The sequence below is a fragment of the Delphinapterus leucas genome, chromosome 7, assembly GCF_059928025.1.
Source record: "Delphinapterus leucas isolate spDelLeu-1000000601 "Yukka" chromosome 7, BTC_Dleu_Yukka2, whole genome shotgun sequence".
NCBI lineage: Eukaryota > Metazoa > Chordata > Mammalia > Artiodactyla > Monodontidae > Delphinapterus > Delphinapterus leucas.
In genome coordinates, this window is record NC_143135.1 from 75950652 (window position 1) to 75958403 (window position 7752).

Below are 7752 nucleotides of genomic sequence, written 5' to 3' on the forward strand. Positions count from 1 at the left end.
TTAACGCTTCTGTTTCCTGATTAATTTTCAATTTGGATGATCTGTCCATTGGTGAAAGTGGGGTGTTAAAGTCCCCTACTATGAATGTGTTACTGTCGATTTCCCCTATTATGGCTGTTAGTATTTGCCTTATGTATTGAGATGCTCCTATGTTGGGTGCATAAATATTTACAATTGTTATATCTTCTTCTTGGATCAATCCCTTGATCATTATGTAGTGTCCTTCTTTGTCTCTTGTAATAGTCTTTATTTTAAAGTTGATTTTGTCTGATATGAGAATTGCTACTCCAGCTTTCTTTTGGTTTCCATTTGCATGGAATATCTTTTTCCATCCCCTTACTTTCAGTTTGTATGTGTCTCTAGGTCTGAAGTGGGTCTTTTGTAGACAGCATATATATGGGTCTTGTTTTTGTATCCACTCAGCAAGCCTGTGTCTTTTGGTGGGAGCATTTAGTCCATTTACATTTAAGGTAATTATCAATATTTATGTTCCTATTACCATTTTCTTAATTGTTTTGGGTTCGTTATTGTAGGTGTTTTCCTTCTCTTGTGTTTCTTGCCTAGAGAAGTTCCTTTAGCATTTGTTGTAAAGCTGGTTTGGTGGTGCTGAAGTCTCTCAGCTTTTGCTTGTCTGTAAAGGTTTTAATTTCTCCATCAAATCTGAATGAGATCTTTGCTGGGTAGAGTAATCTTGGTTGTAGGTTTTTCTCCTTCATCACTTAAATATGTCCTGCCAGTCTCCTCTGGCTTGCAGATTTTCTGCTGAAAGATCAGCTGTTAACCTTATGGGGATTCCCTTGTGTGGTATTTGTTGTTTTTCCCTTGCTGCTTTTAATATGTTTTCTTCGTATTTAATTTTTGACAGTTTGATTAATATGTGTCTTGGCATATTTCTCCTTGGATTTATCCTGTATGGACTCTGCACTTCCTGGACTTGATTAACTATTTCCTTTCCCATATTAGGGAAGTTTTCAACTATAATCTCTTCAAATATTTTCTCTGTCCCTTTCTTTTTCTTTTCTTCTTCTGGAACCCTTACAATTCGAATGTTGATGCGTTTAATGTTATCCCAGAGGTCTCTGAGACTGTCCTCAGTTCTTTTCATTCTTTTTTCTTTATTCTGCTCTGCAGTAGTTATTTCCACTATTTTATCTTCCAGGTCACTTTTCCATTCTTCTGCCTCAGTTATTCTGCTTTTGATCCCATCTAGAGTACTTTTAATTTCATTTATTGTGTTGTTCATTGTTGCTTGTTTCATCTTTACTTCTAGGTCTTTGTTAAATGTTTCTTGCAATTTGTCTATTCTATTTCCAAGATTTTGGATCATCTTTACTATGATTATTCTGAATTCTTTTTCAGGTAGACTGTCTATTTCCTTCCTCTTCATTTGTTAGGTCTGGTGGGTTTTTATCTTGCTCCTTTATCTGCTGTGTGTTTTTCTGTCTTCTCATTTTGCTTATCTTACTGTGTTTGGGGTCTCCTTTTTGCAGGCTGCACGTTCGTAGTTACCGTTGTTTTTGATGTCTGTCCCCAGTGGCTAAGGTTGGTTCAGTGGGTTGTGTAGGCTTCCTGGTGGAGGGTACTAGTGCCTGTGTTCTGGTGGATGAGGCTGGATCTTGTCTTTCTGGTGGGCAGGTCCACGTCTGGTGGTGTATTTTGGGGTGTCTGTGGACTTATTATGATTTTAGGCAGCCTCTCTGCTAATGGGTGGGGTTGTGTTCCTGTCTTGCTAGTTGTTTGGCATAGGGTGTCCAGCACTGTAGCTTGCTCGTCGTTGAATGAAGCTGGGTGCTGGTGTTGAGATGGAGATATCTGGGAGATTTTCACCATTTGATATTATGTGGAGCTGGGAGTTCTCTTGTGATCCAGTGTCCTGAAGTTGGCTGTCCCACCTCAGAGACACAGCACTGACTCTTGGCTGCAGCACCAAGAGCCTTTCATCCACGTGGTTCAGAATAAAAGGGAGAAAAAGTAGAAAGAAAGAAAGAAAGAAAGAAAGAAAGAGGGGATGGAGGGAGGGAGGAAGGAGGGAAGGAAGGAAGGAAAGAAGGAAAGATTAGGTAAAATAAAATAAAGTAAGATAAAATAAAATAAAGCTATTAAAATAAAAAATAATTTTTAAGAAAAAATAATATTTTTAAAGAAAAAAAAACAAAAATGGACGGATAGAACCCTAGGACAAATGGTGGAAGCAAAGCTATACAGACAAAATCTCACACAGAAGCATACACATACACACTCAAAAAGAGGAAAAGGGGGAAAAAATCATAAATCTTGCTCTCAAAGTCCACCTCCTCAATTTGCGATGAGTCGTTTTCTATTCAGGTATTCCACAGATGCAGGGTACATCAAGTTGATTGTGGAGCTTTAATCCGCTGCTTCTGAGGCTGCTGGGAGAGATTTCCCTTTCTCTTCTTTGTTCTCTCAGCTCCAGGGGCTCAGCTTTGGATTTGGTCCCGCCTCTGCGTGTAGGTCGCCGGAGGGCATCTGTTCTTCGCTCAGACAGGGCGGGGTTAAAGGAGCCGCTGATGTGGAGGCTCTGGCACACTCAGGCTGGGGGGGCGGGAGGGGCATGGAGTGCAGGGCGAGCCTGCGGCGGCAGAGGCCAGCGTGACGTTGCACCAGCCTGAGGCGCACCGTGTGTTCTCCCGGGGAAGTTGTCCCTGGATCCCGGGACCCAGGCAGTGGCGGGCTAAACAGTCTCCCCGGAAGAGGGGTGTGGATAGTGACCTGTGCTCGCATACAGGCTTCTTGGTGGCAGCAGCAGCAGCCTTAACGTCTCATGCCTGTCTCTGGGCTCCGCGCTTTTAGCCGTGGCTAGCTACCGTCTCTGGAGCTCCTTTAAGCAGCGCTCTTAATCCCCTCTCCTTGCGCACCAGGAAACAAAGAGGGAAGAAAAAGTCTCTTGCCTCTTCGGCAGGTCCAGACTTTTCCCCGGACTCCCTCCCGGCTAGCCGTGGTGCACTAACCCCCTGCAGGCTGTGTTCACGCCTCAACCCCAGTCCTCTCCCTGTGCTCCGACCGAAGCCCGAGCCTCAGCTCCCAGCCCCGCCCGCCCCGACGGGTGAGCAGACAAGCCTCTCGGGCTGGTGAGTGCCGGTCGGCACCGATCCTCTGTGCGGGAATCTCTCCGCTTTGCCCTCCGCACCCCTGTGGCTGCGCTCTCCTCTGCGGCCCGAAGCTTCCCCCTCCACCACCCGCAGTCTCTGCCCACTGAAGGGGCTTCCTAGTGTGTGGAAACCTTTCCTCCTTCTCGGCTCCTTCCCACTGGTGCAGGTCCCGTCCCTATCCTTTTGTCTCTGTTTATTCTTTTTTATTTTGCCCTACCCAGGTATGTGGGGGTTTCTTGCCTTTTGGGAGGTCTGAGGTCTTCTGCCAGCGTTCAGTAGGTGTTCTGTAGGAGTTGTTCCACGTGTAGATGTATTTCTGGTGTATCTGTGGGGAGGAAGGTGATCTCCACGTCTTACTCTTCCGCCATCTTCCCCTTGTCCTCTATCTTCTTTCTTATAACCTGTGACTTACACCATGCTAAACAAAACAAAACGAAACAAAACAAAAATCTGTTTTCTGTTCCCTTGTATCAGTAGAGGATTATTGATCTTCAAGTAAGTAGAAAATCCCTCTTACAAATAGGATGCTATTTAGCATTTAGCAAAAGAGAAGGAAACAAGAATTGTCAATTCAACCAAGCAATGTCAGCCCTATGCCTCTATGTGGCAGACACAATTCTAAGTACTTTATATTCATTAACTCACTTAATCTTCACGAAACCCTAGAAGGTAAATATTATTATCACTATCACTTTGTATATGAGAAAACTGTGGCACAGAGAGATGAATAAATATCTTGTGTATTATTTTTTTTTAGGGCTGCCATAACAAAGTACCACAACTGAGTGGCTTAACAGAAATTTAGTGTCTCACAGGTCTGGAGGCTAAAAGTTTGAGATCAAGGTGTCAGCAGGACTGGCTCTTTCTGAGGGCTACAAGGGAGGATCTGTTCGACCCCTCTCTCCTAGCTTCTGATCATTTGCTGGCAATCTTTGGCATTCCTTGGCTTGGAGATGCATTACCCCAATCTCTGCATTCATTGTCCCTTGAGGTTTCTTTTTCCCCCCACCTATAAGTATTGTACTTATCTTGACTTTGTGAGCTATGAACGCTATGTGGTTGGTATAATCAGAAACAGTCTAATAAATAATGTAGAAAAGGTACATGAATGTAATTAACCTGTATGGAAAGTAGCAAAAGAAAAAGAACAGATTATAAACTGTGTTTGCCTCAGTCCCTTAGGAGTACTTTGAGCATAGATAAAGGAATATTTTAAATAACATTTTCAGTCTCATTTTGACAGCATACAATTCAACATATGATTCATGTTTACTATTTCATGTTTTAATTATACAGTAAGGAAAAAACTCATGTCCTTTTGAACCACAGCATTATCTCTGCCTTCTCACATATCATATTTGCAATAAACTACATCTTTCTCTTTCAGTGAAGAACATAAAGAGATAGATAGAAAAGTCTCACTTAGAAAGAAATATTTAAATGTGATGGCCACTTGGTGAAATTACTGAAATGAAAATAATAGGCTTCCATTTCCAAAGCAATAAAATCAATTTTCTTAGAAAACACACTTGTCCCGTTGTAGATGTTAGAAATAATAAATGGTTGTCAATCCTTAGAAATAAAGAGTGATAATTCACTTTTAACAAATAGACTTGCCATACTTTCTTTACATTTGATGTTCTTGACTGCATCAAGGATCTATAAAGTAATAATTATCTATAAAACAATGGACAAACTAGTAAGTTAAGTAAAAGCATGAAAACCTTTAGCAAAAGGAGGAGTATATCAGAACAAAGTTGACTATTAGATTTTCTTCCAATATTATTAAATTGGTCTGATGACTAAAGTCACTTTAAATACTACTACAATTAGAATTAACCTAGAAACCTAACTTATGAGATTTGAAGAAAAATCACCATAGCTTTTTTTTTACTGAAGTATATCTCAGAAAAAGAACTTTTGGATTGCACAGCACGTGGCAAGATAAGGGGGCTGGGGGGTTAGATGGAATATGTAGAATGTTCATAATTTTATATTTTAATACTCCTCTTATGTTATTCAAATAATTGAGGTAAACTATTTTCAGGAGAGTGCATGGGAAAACTGAGACAAGAGACAAATGTGAGAGGCAGACATTGTGATGGTTGCAGAATCTCTTTTTTCTGAGGATAAATATGCATTTCTTAAGAAGATGCCTGGCAGGTCTATACCCATCAGATTTGTCTGAATCCCAGTTTAGATTTAAATCGAGAGGGATCTCTGTACCACATGTATCCTCCACGGCACCTTGCTTGGAATAGAAGACACATAGAGAGATTAAGAGACAAACGTCTCAGGCTGAAAAACAATTCTAGGGCTTCCCTGGTGGCTCAGTGGTTGAAAGTCCGCCTGCCGATGCAGGGGACACGGGTTCGTGCCCCGGTCCGGGAAGATCCCACATGCCGTGGAGCAGCTAGGCCCGTGAGCCATGGCCGCTGAGCCTGCGCGTCTGGAGCCTGTGCTCCACAACGGGAGAGGCCACAACAGTGAGAGGCCCGCGTACCGAAAAAAAAAAAAAGAGAGAGAGAAAAGAAAAAAAAAAACACACATTGCCAGCCCCAATCCAGATGCAGTGATCTACTGAAAGAAGCTCATTGGAGGCGAGGTCCTGGAGCTTTCTTTTTTTTCTAAATATTTTTGGATTATTCTGATGCTCAGCATGATTTGGGAACAATTAACAATGCCAGTTCTCTACTGTGAATTACCTTAATGTTTGTTTTCCCCACTCCTTGGTTGTCATACATTGCTAGATAACATCACAATGCCACACTGGTTGTTTGCTTTAAATTTCAAATGACTTAATATCATTTGAGCCCCCCAAGTGCTCAGAACATTTTTAGTATAGCTTATTGACTTTGCATTGAGTTTCCCCAGTCATTATTATTATCTCTTGTCTAAACTTTGTCTTATCCTCACTCCAATTTGCTCACAGGAGGAAGCATTGTCGCCATGTTACTAAGAAGATATAGGCCAGCAGCTTTCAACTGTGGCTGCACAATAGACTCACCTAGGGAGTGTTTAAAAATTCTGGGGTCTGGGCTCCACCCCTAGAGACTATGATTTAATTGGACTGGCATGAAATCTACACAACAGTATTATTATTTTTTTAAGAACTCCCCAAGTGATTCTAATCTGCAGCCAATGGTAAAAACCACTGATCTGGTCATTTGACACCAATTATCTCAACTTCCAACAGCACCACCCCATCCTCTACACACACACAAACACGCACACATATGCTAACATTTTTTTGTAACCTAATTTAAACTTTCTTCTTTCACAGAAGAAATATGCCTATTCATTTTCAAGACTAACCTTGACTCCACTGCATCCCACCTCCTCTAAGAACTTGATACCTTTTTCCACACTCTTTCATATCTTCAGTCACACTGTTATGCATGTTTAAACAATTTCCCCACTGCTTTCAAATATATATGTCTCTTTTATTTTACAAAATTTCTGCTACCATCAACAAGTCAACAACAGCAACATTACATTTTCGTCATCCATTATTCAGAATTATTAAGTTCTCTAATAAAAAAATTTGTGCCCATTTTCTCCACTCTCTCTCTTTGTGTCTTCTCTAACCTAAACTTCAGACTCTTCCTACCTCACTCCAACCTAAATACAACCCACAGATTAACTTTCCAAGTATACATCTGATCATGTCACCCCTTTGTTTAAAAATTTCCAATGGATTCCTACTAGTTTCATTCAGCAAATATTTATTAGGCAGAGTGCAGGGCACTGGAGATACAAAGGGAATAGGATACAGACTATATCCTCAAAGAATTCATATTGGTAAGGAAACTAGTGCTTTGATGACCAAATTAATTCTACTTGCAAACTAAAATTTTTAGTCTTCGTTTGGGCATTTGAGACCATTGATATTAGCTGTGTCTCTCTAACTTGACCTTTTAATAAAGCACTTGCTATAAGAATCAGTAGAAGGATCAGAATTGGCATTTGAATCCAGAACTGATTCCAAAGTCTTGTCTCTCAGTACAAAGGAAAGAAAGGGATTAGCAACAGTTCTGAGTTTTCTTTCCAGGTTGACTTGGAGGACAGTGATACTGCAAATTAAAATATGGAATGAATGCATGATGAAATGATCAAAGCAAGTACAAAAAGAAAATTTGTAGAAAAACATGAAAAGTCAGAAAAGATAAGCTGAAGGAGGCCAAGATGAAGATAGTACCATTGCATGTAAGAAGGGAAGGAGGAGAGAACAGAAAGTGAGGATGATGAAGAAGGGAAGGAGGAAAGAGAAAGTAGAAAGGAGCACAATATTAAAAGCAAGAGAGAAATCATTGCTCAGCAAACATCCACAACAATAAATTTATGAATTCCATTTGAAGGAATGTCTCAAGAAAAACTTTAAGAATGTCTGCACCACAAGGAGAATACCTGCAGGGTGTCTAGCATAATAGCACTGAGGTGGGATATTTGGCCAGGCCAGGCTTGGAGAAGCAATATCCATTTCAGACTATGACTAAGAATAACCAGGTCATGGGGATTTTCCCTAAAACAACCAGATAATATTTTATTGTGATTCTGTTACTTTCTAGCTTTGTAATTATGAATGATTACCAAACCAAAAATGTAGATTAATCCTTATTTTGGTATAATTCTTATAATTCTA